Source organism: Puma concolor, chromosome D4 (assembly GCF_028749965.1).
Source record: "Puma concolor isolate L17-30 chromosome D4, mPumCon1.1.hap2, whole genome shotgun sequence".
NCBI lineage: Eukaryota > Metazoa > Chordata > Mammalia > Carnivora > Felidae > Puma > Puma concolor.
Genome location: NC_141679.1, coordinates 6,966,588 through 6,978,923, shown reverse-complemented (window position 1 = coordinate 6,978,923; position 12,336 = coordinate 6,966,588). Strand labels below are relative to the sequence as shown.

General features: G+C 42.6%; 1 protein-coding gene across 4 annotated transcripts in view; it reads left to right on the top strand.

Moving 5' to 3' along the window:
- The window catches only part of RCL1 (RNA terminal phosphate cyclase like 1), a 97,751-nt gene that overhangs the window by 2,034 nt on the left and 83,381 nt on the right, over positions 1 to 12,336 (top strand). The window contains exons 3-4 of one of the 4 annotated variants that reach the window (XM_086684890.1): positions 5,007 to 5,220; positions 8,114 to 8,278. The exons of 1 other annotated variant lie outside the window; for it this stretch is intronic. The gene's annotated coding sequence lies outside the window, so the exon portion shown is untranslated. Of the gene's footprint in view, positions 1 to 677; positions 768 to 5,006; positions 5,221 to 8,113; positions 8,279 to 12,336 lie in introns of all 4 variants that reach the window. 2 more of the 4 variants (XM_086684891.1, XM_086684888.1) reach the window with 2 other exon arrangements.

The window sequence follows — 12,336 nt, the reverse complement described above, 5'->3', positions numbered from 1 at the left end:
TAGAAAAAAAAAAATGTTTAGACAAACAAACAAAACAGCAGAGAAATCATCCTGTCATCGGGGAGAAAAAAAGCTGAGTGTTGTGGTCACATCAACAGGCCCCACAAAGCTGTCGACTAATTGCAGCTTTGCTAAAGTTCGTTGATGACAAATGAGTAAGTAAGTGCCGAGCTGTGGGAGGTGTCTGGGCGGCTGGGCCTAACACGGGCATTTCTCCATACATAGGCATTAGCGGGGCCTAGTGCGGTAAGGGCTCTGAGTTCACGGTAATACCTCAGAGGATGTACGTGGACAAGAGATTCAGGAAGGGCTTGTGTGCTGGGGCTTGCCTTCTAGGAATCCTGCAGAAGTCAGGGTCTGAAGAAGCCTGAGATGGACCCTATGGCGGGACGCCGGGCCGTCACAGTCATTCCGGCCTGGAAAAGCTGAGCTGGTGATGAGGGAGCATCAGGCCAGCCGAGGGGGAAGCACAAGCTGGCATCACCCCCCCTCCTCCCCCCCCCCCACCCCAGGTTGGATACTGGTGGCATTCCTCAGGCACCTTGGCTGCCCAAGGACAAAGGGGAGGAAAGAAAACAAATAGTTAACTGATGGAGACCCCAGTCCTGCTGACGGGAGTCTCCATCGGTTTACAAATATCTTAGTAAATTCCAAGAAAAAGGCAATCTTATCAACAGCCTAATCTCCAGAAACCTCATATCCTGGAGCCCCAACGTCACCCTCCCGTCCACAGTGATGTGGGAACAAAGGCAAGAAGGAAATGGCAGGTAAGATTAAACTTCCTTATAACCTGCAGCCCATTGGCAAATACTTGAGGCACATACAGAGTAGAACATTTCTCCAGAAACCCCCTGCTGTCCTGATGTTAATGCCTTACTAGAGGGAAAACCACCTTTGCTTGAAGACAGCAAAGCCTCAGGTGTCCTGGGAGTCCTCCTTAGCACATCCCAGTCCCTCTGGAGGCCTCCTATTTGACTCTGTCTCCCCAACTCCATAGTATATGACTGGTCACTCTGCACAACCCTCGTGCAGCTCTTTCTGTCCATGAATCCTATCCCTGTGCTTTAATAAAATGGCCATTTAAAAAAAAAATTAAAAAAAATTTTTTTGACATTTGCTCATTTTAGAGAGACAGAGCATGAGTAGGGGAGGGGCAGAGAGAGAGGGAGACAGAGAATCTGAAGCAGGCTCCAGGCCCCGGGCTGTCAGCACAGAGCCCGATGTGGGGCTCAAACTCACGAACTGTGAGATCATGACCTGAGCCGAAGTCGGACGTTTAACTGACTGAGCTACCCAGGCGCCCCAGTAAAATCACACTTTTGCACCAAAGACGTCTCAAGAATTCTTTCTTGGCTGTTAACTCCGAACCCCCACCAGTCCAAGACCTCATCACTGCCACTTGTGGCCACATGGATGAACCCAGGGATAGGTGGATTAGAGAGTGGACAAAAAGTGCCCCCCCCCCCCACCAGCTGCTAGAAGAACAGAATTGTCATTAACTGAGATGATTGGGAGGACCGTAAGGGAAACAGGTTTGGGGGAGAATATTAGAGTTGTTTTGGGGTACATTAAATTGGTAATATCTTTGAGACGTCCAGTGGGAGTTGATAAGGAAGCAGTTAGGTGTACAGATTTTGAGTACGTAGCGCAGGTCTGGGCTGGAGATACAAAGTTTGGGAATGTTTATTTAAATTTGAGAGCGAGAGAGAGAGAGGGATTGCAGGGGAAAGGCAGAGAGAGAGAGAGAGAGAGAATCCCAAGCAGGCTCCGTGCTCAGCGAAGAGCCTGACATCGGGCTCCATCCCTGGGATTATGACTTGAGCCGAAACCAAGAATCTGACGTGTAACCGTGTCACCAACTGCGCCACCCAGGCCCCTGGGAGTCATCCTTTAAATTCTGAAGATAGTATAAACTCACTAGGGGAGTGAATTTAGATGAGAGGAGAAGAGGTCTGAAGTCTGAGTTCTGGAGTCCCCCCACTTTCTAGGCTGAGGAGGCAACACTGAGGGAGTCTGAGGGGGAAGGTAAGTTAGGGTGAGTGTGGGGTCAGCCGGAAGTCAGCCAGTTGTGTACCAAGGAGGGAGTAATTAAGTGAGTCAAATTCTACTGACAGGTAGGACTGAGAACTGCCTGAAAATTATTTCTAATTGCACAAAACAAACCCCCTATGAAATAGGTTATTTTTTATTTTCAATGTATAGTTGAAAAAATCTGGAGATGGTTTTGCCCCCAGATCCCATAGCTACTCAGGAACAGAATTAGTGATTCACAATGCTAGATGAAGTTTACATAATGCTTTCTGTCCGAGGAAACGTCTGTGAGTAGAATTCAACTTATCCAGGACAAGAACATCAGGGGAAAAAGAAAGAGAAGGTCTCAACTAAAGTAGGGTTATGGACCCTACAGAGGAGGCAGAAGTCAGAAAATACAAGGCCATGTTGTTGTTGTTGTTTTTTAAATGTTTGTTTATTTTTGAGAGAATGACAGAGCGAGAGTGAGGGAGGGGCAGAGAGAGAGGGAGACACAGAATCCGAAGCGGGCTCCAGGCTCTGAGCTATCAGCACAGAGCCTGTTGCGGGGTTGAACTCGTGAACTGTGAGATCATGACCTGAGTCGAAGTTGAACGCTAACCGACTGAGCCACCCAGGTGGCCCAAGCCCATATTTTTTTTTAAAACACTTTGCAAAAGCAACAGAAGAAGGAGCCTTGGAAAATTAAATCAATGAGAATATTTGGGAAAGCTCTGAGAAAGAAGAAAATGAGGCCAGCCCTACCAGTCATTAAAACATAAAAGACTTGGGGTTCCTGGGTGGCCCAGTCGGTTAAGCGGTTGACTCGGGCTTAGGTCATGATCTCAGGGTTTGTGGGTTCGAGCACCATATTAGGCTCTGTGCTGACAGCTCGGAGCCTGGAGCCTGCTTCGGATTCTGTGTCTCCCTCTCTCTCTCTGCCCTCCCCCACTCATACTCCATCTCTCTCTCAAAAGTAAATAAACATTTAAAACAGTTTTAAAAAAACATTATAAGCTTGTACAATAAGATTATGGTATTGGGACATGAATACATAGATCAATGAAACAGAGTAGAAAATCCAAAAATAATTGCATCTGGAAATTGAATATGTGATAAAGCTGGCATCTGAAATCAATGGAGGAAAAAGTCCTTCTTTGTAAATAGTATTGGGGTAAATAGCCAGATAGTCATATCCGTTTCTCTACACAAGATGAATTCCGGATGGGTCAAAGATTTAAAAACTTTTTAAAGAAACAAAGCTGTATAATTACGAGAAGGAAGTAAGACCGGATTCCTCCACAATTAAGGAATTGGGGAAACTCCCTGAACTCAAAATCCGGAGGCAATTAAGGAAAAGACTGAAATTTGGACTATACAAAACAACAGTGACAGTAAAATTTTTGCGTTAGCGAAACACATCATAAGCAAAATAAAAAGACAAGTTAAAAACTGCGATAGGTATTTCCGACTTACAAAGGGTTAATGTTGTCTGATTGTGTTCTGGAGAGCAAGGAGGACTCCTGGTTCAGTCTTTGCCAATTGCCATGGTGTAAACCCTCCCACCACAGTAGATTTTAAGTTGCCAAAATGCGCTCACCTGCACCCATGTGACATCAGCTGGGTCACAAAATTCCTGACGATTTAACAATCGGTGCTTGTAGGCGGGCTCTCAGCACATCACCATCAGTATCCTTCATAAATATACGAAGGGCTTCATCACTTGGAGAAGAAAAGGAAAACCATCACCTTGTGGAAAATAGACAGGAGATATACACACGCAATTCACACACACACAATAATGAAAATAAAGGACCTTTAAATATGTGAAAAGATGTACAGTCACACTTAAAGGAAATGCAAATGAAAACTGCACAAAGATACTATTCCCCAACTCTCAGATTGGCAGAAATCTAAAAGTTTAGACGGCAAAGCGTGTTGACAAAGCAGTCAGGGAACACTTTAATTTTTTGCTGGTGGGAACGCAAAAATGGTATAATCCAGGGGGAGGGGAATTTGGCACTTTCTAGTAAAATTGCATATATATTAACCTGTCGATCCAAATATCCCACTTTTAGGCCTCAAGCCTAAAGATCCACTGACAAAAATACAAAAAGATACATAAGGTTACTCAGTGACCACTGTTTGCAAAACCAAAAAAGTGGAAACAACTTCAGCGATCATCCATCACAGAATGCTTTCATAAACTAGGACCCGTTCACATACTAGAATCAGTACATAGCTCTAAAAACAAGTAAGAAATACCTCTATGTACTGCTATGACATGATATCCAGTGGAAAAAAGCAGGATTGCCAAACTAAGGTAATACACTACCATTTAACTAAAAGGGGAAGAGGAGATGAATATCCCGTATTTTAAGATTTCATCTTTTAGTAATCTCTACACCCAACAAACGTGGGACTCGAATTTACAACGTTGAGATTAAGAATTGTATGCTCCACTGACTGAGCCAGGCAGGCGCCCCTACCTTATATATTTTTTAAAAATACATAAGGGGTCCCTGGCTGGCTTAGTCAGTACAGCATGCAACTCAGGGTCATGAGTTCGAGCCCCACCTTGGGCACAGAGATTACTTAAAAAAAAAAAATTGCTACTGCTCTTGTTTTATCTTTTTTTAATGTTTATTTATTTTTTGAGAGAGATACAGTGCGAGCAGGGGAGGGGCAGAGACACACACACACACACACACACACACACACACACACACACACACACACAATCCAAAGCAGGCTCCAGGCTCCGAGCTGTTGGCACAGAGCCTGATGCGGGGCTCGAACTCACGAACTGTGAGATCATGACCTGAGCTGAAGTCAGCCACTTAACCAACTGAGCCACCCAGGCACCCGCTACTGCTCTTTGAATAATTTGTAGAAATATGAGTAGCTTCCTTTGCTCTGAGGTAACCCATGTTCTGAAGTTTTCTCCTGGAATTTTCTATACTGTCTCACATATCTAACTCTGGAGTTCCTTCCAGGTGACAAATACCATAACCTTGCTGGAGGGACATACTTCCCAGCCTATTTTCTCCTAGCCAGAGGCATCTCCTGTCCTTTGAGACAAAACTACTCCCGTCACAGCACTGACTTCCCTTCAGAAACAAGACACTGTGTTATTCTCCTAATAATCCCCCTTCACTGCTGGAGCCGTGGTCCATCCAGAGTATGTCTGTCCCAGGACCGAGGGATAAGGTAATCATACACCCATGAGGGTCATTCTTCTCGAAATTCAAGTTTCCTGGATCACAGGATTTGTAGTTGCAAGTAGCTAAGTTCGACTCTCACAGGTTGGGGGACCTCAAACAAAATAATTAACTTCTCTTCGCTTCAGTCCCCTCATTTTTGAAACAGGGGAAAGGTAACACCAATCTTTTGGGGTCGTTGTGAGATTTGAATAAGATTATGTAAAATGTCAGGCATAAGCTTGGTGCTTCCCTCCTGTCTCCTCCCTCTGCTTCCCTTCTCTTATTTCCCACCTTCTTTTTATTCAGTCTTCTCTCCACATCCTTCTTTCATAAAATGAACAAGACTAAGAGACTTTGAAGATTCTTTTCAAACCCTGAGATCAGAAACACTGACGGGGTGCAGTGCATTTAGATGGGGGCTTGGCTGTTGAGGATTAGAAATCCAAAAATGCGCATAGTAGAAATGAGTTAGAGGCTGGTAGTGACGTCATGCAGAAGTTTAAGATCTAATACAAGGGAAAGGGTTCCTGGATGGAACTATTTTAGGGTCTCAGTAATATTAGAAATTCTGAAGAGTTAAGAGCGCCAGGGTGGCTCAGTCGGTTAAGTGTCTGACTTCAAGTCATGAACCTGTGGTTCGTGGGTTTGAACCCCACATGGGGCTCTGTGCTGACAGCTCAGAGCCTGGAGCCTGCTTCTGATACTGTGTCTCTCTCTCTCTCTGCCCCTTCCCCACTCATGCTCTGTCTCTCTCTGTCTCTCAAAAATGAATAAGTGTTAAAAAATATTTAAAAAGAAAAGAAAGTCTGAAGATTTGTCCAAATGAGGGGAGGAAATAGAGAAGTGAGTGAAGGAGGTACGGAAAAAGAAAAATTGGAAAGTAAGAAGGTTAAAATAAAGACAGATCACACAAGTGTTGGTGAAGATGTGGAGGAATTGGGATTCTCATGCACTTCCAGCGGAAATGTAAAATGGTGCAGTAATTTGAGAACAATCCGGTGATTTCTCAATGAAACATAGTGTTACCATATAACCCAGTTCCACTGCTAGGTATATACCCAAGGGAACTGAAAACTTAGGTCTACACAAAAACTTGTACGTGAGTGTTTATAGCAACATCGTTCATAATACCCAAAAGGTGGAAACAACTCAAACCTCCTTCGACAGATGAATAGATAAACAGAATGTAGTATATTCATACAATGGAATTTCACTTTCCCAAAGAAGACATACAGATGGTCAACAGGTACATGAAATGATGCTCAACATCATTACTCGTCAGGGGAGTGCAAATCAAAACCATGGTGAGATACCACCCATACCTGTTAAAATGGCTATAACGTGAATGGCTAAAGACCAGAAATAGTAAATGTTGGTGGGGATGTGGAGAAAAGGGAACCCTCGTGCCTCACTGGTGGGAATGTAAATTGGCTCAGCCACTCTGAAAACCACTATGGAGTTTTCTCAAAATATTAAAAATAGAACTACCATACAATCCAGCAACTCCACATTTGGGTATTGGTCAGAAGAAAACGAAAACCCTAATTCGAGAGGATACGTGGACCTTCATGTTCATTGCAGCATTAGTTACAATAGCCAGGATATGGAAACAACCTAATTGTCCATCGATGGATGAATGGGTAAGGAAATTGTGGTGTATGCAATGGAATGTGGTATATACCAAGAAATGTGACTTAGCCATCAAAAAGAATAAATCCTGGGGCGCCTGGGTGGCTCAGTCGGTTGAGCGTCCGACTTCAGCTCGGGTCATGATCTGACAGTCTGTGAGTTCAAGCCCCGTGTCGGGCTCTGTGCTGCCAGCTTAGAGCCCGGAGTCTGTTTCAGATTCTGTGTCTCCCTCTCTCTCTGCCCCTCCCCCGTTCATGCTCTGTCTCTCTCTGTCTCAAAAATAAATGTTAAAAAAAAAAAAAGAATAAATCCTTGCCATTTACTGCAACACTGATGGACTTTGAGGGCATTATGCTAAGTGAAATAAGTCAGAGAGAGACAAATACCATGCTTCTCTTTCTATGTGGAAGAGAACAACAACATCAACAACAAGCCAAGCTCCTAGACACAGAGTACAGACTGCTGATAGCTGCCAGAGGCAAGGGTGGAGAGTGGGAGAAATGAGAGAAAGGGGTCAAAAGGTTAAAAAGAAGAAGAAAAGGGAAAAGAGAGAGAGAGAGAAATTTGCCTTCCTGATTAACAAACAAAACTCCCAAAACAAAAAATACCCTTCAAAGTGGGATACACTGGTTAAGTCAAGTGTGGTCCATCTGTATGATGAAATGCCACCTAATGGCATTCAGAAGGAAGGAGGAAGAAAACAGAATGAGGAAGCCTTTTTATACTGATAACTAAAGTTTTCCAAGATGTAAACAAAGTTAATTAATTTAAAAATTTTTTTTTTCAACGTTTATTTATTTTTGGGACAGAGAGAGACAGAGCATGAACGGGCGAGGGGCAGAGAGAGAGGGAGACACAGAATCGGAAACAGGCTCCAGGCTCTGAGCCATCAGCCCAGAGCCCGACGCGGGGCTCGAACTCACGGACCGTGAGATCGTGACCTGGTTGAAGTCGGACGCTTAACCGACTGCGCCACCCAGGCGCCCCAAAGTTAATTAATTAAAAAAAAAATATATATATATATATGATCTATTGGGGTAATATAACTCTAAGATGTTAATGTAATACGCATATAAGATGTGGGGAAGTGTTAAAATGAGAAAATGTAGGAGATCTCAATAGGTAGATAGATAATGTTCTTTTCATTCACATGTGAGATATTTACAGTGACCATGTTCTGAGTCACAGCAGGATTTAACAAGATACCAAAGCATACAGAAAACAAGCCTAAAGCTAACATCATACTTAATGGTGAATATATTCTTCCGAAGGTAAGGAACAAGACAAAGATGTCTACCCTCATCATGTCTCTTTCACATTGTTCTGGAGGTGCTGGTCAGTGCAATAAGGCAAGGAAGACTGGAAAGGAAGAAACACAACTGTCTCGTTCACAAATGGGGTTGTATGTGAAAAAACCTAAGGAATCCACAAAAAAGGTACTACATCTCTCTGCCCTTCCTCCACTCACGCTCTGTTTCTCTCTCTCTCTCCCCAAAAATGAATGAACGTTAAAAAAAAATTTTAAAAAGCCACTAGAACTAATGAGTTCTAGTTGCAAGATTCAGAGAAACAATGGTATTTCTATACACTAGCAACAGGCCATTTCAAATAAAAAGTTTTTGCAATCAAAAAGAATGAAATCTTGCCATTTGCAACAATGTGGATGGAACTAGAGGGTATTATGCTAAGTGAGATTAGTCAGAGAAAGACAAACATCATATGACTTCACTCATATGTGGAATTTAAGATACAAAACAGATGAACAGAAGGGAAGGGAAGCAAAAATAACATAAAAACAGGGAGGGGGACAAGACGTAAGAGACTCTTAGATACAGAGAACAAACTGAGGGTTGCTGGAGGGGTTGTGGGTGGAGGGATGGGCTAAATGGGCAAGGGGCATTAAAGAGGACACTTGAGATGAGCACTGGGTGTTATACATAGGGGATGAATCACTGCGTTCTACTCCTGAAATCGTTGTTGCACTGTATGCTAACTGACTTAGATGTAAAATAAAAATAAATAAATAAAAAGCTTTTAAAATGCCATTTGAAGTAATATTTTTAAAAAATACTTATTTATTTTGGGGAAAGCACAAGTGGGAGAGGGGAGAGAGAGGGGGACAGAGGATCCAAAGCGGGCCCTGTGCTAACCGGCTGATGGCAGTGAGCCTGATGTAGGGCTCGAACTCATGAACCATGAGATCGTGACCTGAGCTGAAGTCCAACACTCAACAGACTAAGCCACCGTTGTGCCCCTGTAGTAACATTAAAATAAATATTAGGGGTAAATCTAACAAACTGAATGCAAAGACCGAATATTGAACATTACAAAATATTTCCAAGAAAAATTATAGAAGACTTAAATAAATGGTTAGATGTATCGTGTTTATGCATAGAAACTCATTATTGTTATGTCAATTCTCCCCCAAATCATCTATAGATTTAACATAGTCTTGGTCACGATGTCAGTAGGTTGTTTGGGTTTGTTGTTTTTGTTTTTTTTTTAATAGAAATTGATGGGTTTATTCTAAAATTTGTGGAGAAATAGAAAGAATCTAGATCAGCCAAAACAAATGTACGAAAGAATAGGAATGGAGAACTTTACCAGATTTCAAGATTTACTGTAAGGCTATAGTAATTAAGACAGCATGGTGTTGATGTAAAGATAGGCATATGGATGGGACAGTATAGGGAGTCCAGAAATAGACTTACATACAATGATGTCAATTCATTTTTGACAAAGAAGAAAAGGATGGTCTTGTAAACAATATTGCTAGAGGAGCGACTGGGTGGTTCGGTTAGTAGAGCATGGAACTCTTGATCTTGGGGCTGTGAGTTTGAGCCCTATGTTGGGTGTAGAGATTACTTACAAAAAATAATAATGTGGCTAGAATAATAGGATATCCTTGTGGAAAAACATGAACTCAATTCTTACCTCTCATCATATGCCGTAATTAATTCAAAGTGGATCATATGCCTCAATGTAAGTTAAAAATCATAAAACTTTGCCTGGGTGGCGCAGTCGGTTAAGCGTCCGACTTCAGCCAGGTCACGATCTCGCGGTCCGTGAGTTCGAGCCCCGCGTCAGGCTCTGGGCTGATGGCTCAGAGCCTGGAGCCTGTTTCCGATTCTGTCTCCCTCTCTCTCTCTGCCCCTCCCCCGTTCATGCTCTGTCTCTCTCTGTCCCAAAAATAAATAAAAAACGTTGAAAAAAAAAATTAAAAGAAAAAAAACAACTTTGGGGTGCCTAGGTGGCTGAATTGGTTAAGCATCTGGCTCTTGATTTCAGCTCAGGTCATGACCTCACAGTGTGTGGGTTCGAGTCCCACACCGGGCTCTGCACTAGGAGTGCAGAGGCCGCTTGGGATTCTCTCTCCCTCTCTCTCTGCCCCTCCCCCGCTTGTGTGCTCTGTCCCTGTCTCTCTCAAAATAAATAAACTTTCAAAAAACTATAAAACTTCTGAAAGAAATGTAGGGGAAAACCTTTGTCATTTTTGTTTAGGTAAAGATTTCTTAGAACCCAAAAAGCATGAACCATAACAGAAAAACCTTATAAATTAGACTTTATTAAAAATAAAAACTTAACAGGGTGCCTGGGTGGCTCAGTCGGTTAAGCATCCGACTTCGGTTCAGGTCATGATCTTACAGTTCATGGGTTTGAGCCCTGCATCGGGCTGTGTGCTGACAGCTCAGAGCCTGGAGCCTGCTTCGGATTCTGTGTCTTCCTCTCTCTCTGTCCCTCCCCTATTCATGCACGCACGCATCTCTCTTTCTCTCTCTCTCTCTCTCCCTCTCTCTCTCAAAAATAAACACAAATACATACATACATACATACATACATAAAAACTAAAAACTTAGGCCCTTTGAAAGACAATGTTTAGAAAATATGAAGGCAAGACAGACTGGAAGAAAATCTTTGCAAAACATATACTGAATGAAATGCTTATACCTAGGATAGATAAAGACCCCTTAACACCTCAATAATAACAAAACAGACAACCTGATAACAAAAAGGGAAACAAATGTGAACAAATACTTCATCAAAGAAGACATATGATTAACATGTAGGCACTTGAAAGATGCTTACCATCATCAGGAAAATGTAGGGGTGCCTGGATGGCTCAGTTGACTGAGCACTGGACTCTTGATTTTGGCTTAGGTCATGATCCCAGGATGGTGGGATTGAGGCCTGCTCATTATGGAGCCTGCTTGAGGATCTCTCTCTCCCTCTCTGTCTCTCCCTCTGGCCCTTTCTCCCACTTGATCTCTCTCTCACTCTCTGTCTCTCTCTCAAAAAAAAAAAAAAAAAATTAAAAAAGAAAAGGAAAATGTAAAATAGTACCATAATTAGATACCAGTATATCCCACCAGGATAGCTAAAATTAAAACAAACAAAAAACAAAAAAAGCAAAGGCCTCACCAGGTAACACCGAATATTGACCAGGATGTGGGGCAACTACAGCTGATGTCAACACAAAATGATGCAGCGACTCTGGAACACAGTTTGGCAATTTCTTGTCAAGTTAAATACACACCTACCATAAGACCAAGGAATCTCTCTCATAGGTGTTTACCCAAGAGAAATGCCACCTGTATTTCAGGAGAACCTATACAGGAGAAGCGTATCCTGTATTAGTCTGCTCCAGTGGCCACAAAATGCCATAGACTGAGAGGCTTTACTTTTTGTTTTCTCACAGCTCTGGAGGCTGGGAGTCCAAGATCAAGGTGTCGTCAGGATTGACGTCCGGTGAGAGCCCTCCTCTGGGCTTGCACACGGCCACTTTCTCACCCTGTCCTCCCATGGCCTCTGTTCCGTGCACGCCAAACTAATGCGTGTGACGTGTTCATTTGTTTTTTTCACTTTTCTGTTTCATTTGAAAAAGCTGTAATGAATCTATATACTTTTTATCCAGTCATAGAATAAAACAAATCCAATCTAACATAACTTCACTTTATTTTATCTGTTTACTTATTTTAGAGAGAATGTGTGTGAGAGCAGGGGAGAGGGGCAGAGAGAGAGAGAGAGAGAGAGAGAGAGAGAGAATCTTAAGCAGGCTCCACACTTAGCTCAGAACCTGATGCGGGGCTTGACCCCACGACCCTAGGAGCATGACGTGAGCTGAAATCAAGAGTCGGATGCTCAACCTACTGAGCCACCCAGGTGCCCCCATAACTTCACTTAAAAAAAATAAGGGCAGTGGATTTTTCTCAGTGTATTCTTTTTTTTCAGCTTTACTGAGGCATAATTGATAACATCACCTTTTTATTATTCATATTGATTCATTTTTTTGTTTGCTTGTTTCAATTAGTACTTACGGAAGGTCAGCCATGGTTTCAGGAACATAGCGATCAACACAGCAAAACCTCTACACTCTGGAGTCTACCTTCTGGAGAGCAGACGAGGGTATTAATGACTGCTGTGAACAGTAATACCAAATAATAGTAATTGAAGGAAAATTTTAATCTGTGAACGATTCTTTTCAATTATCAATATC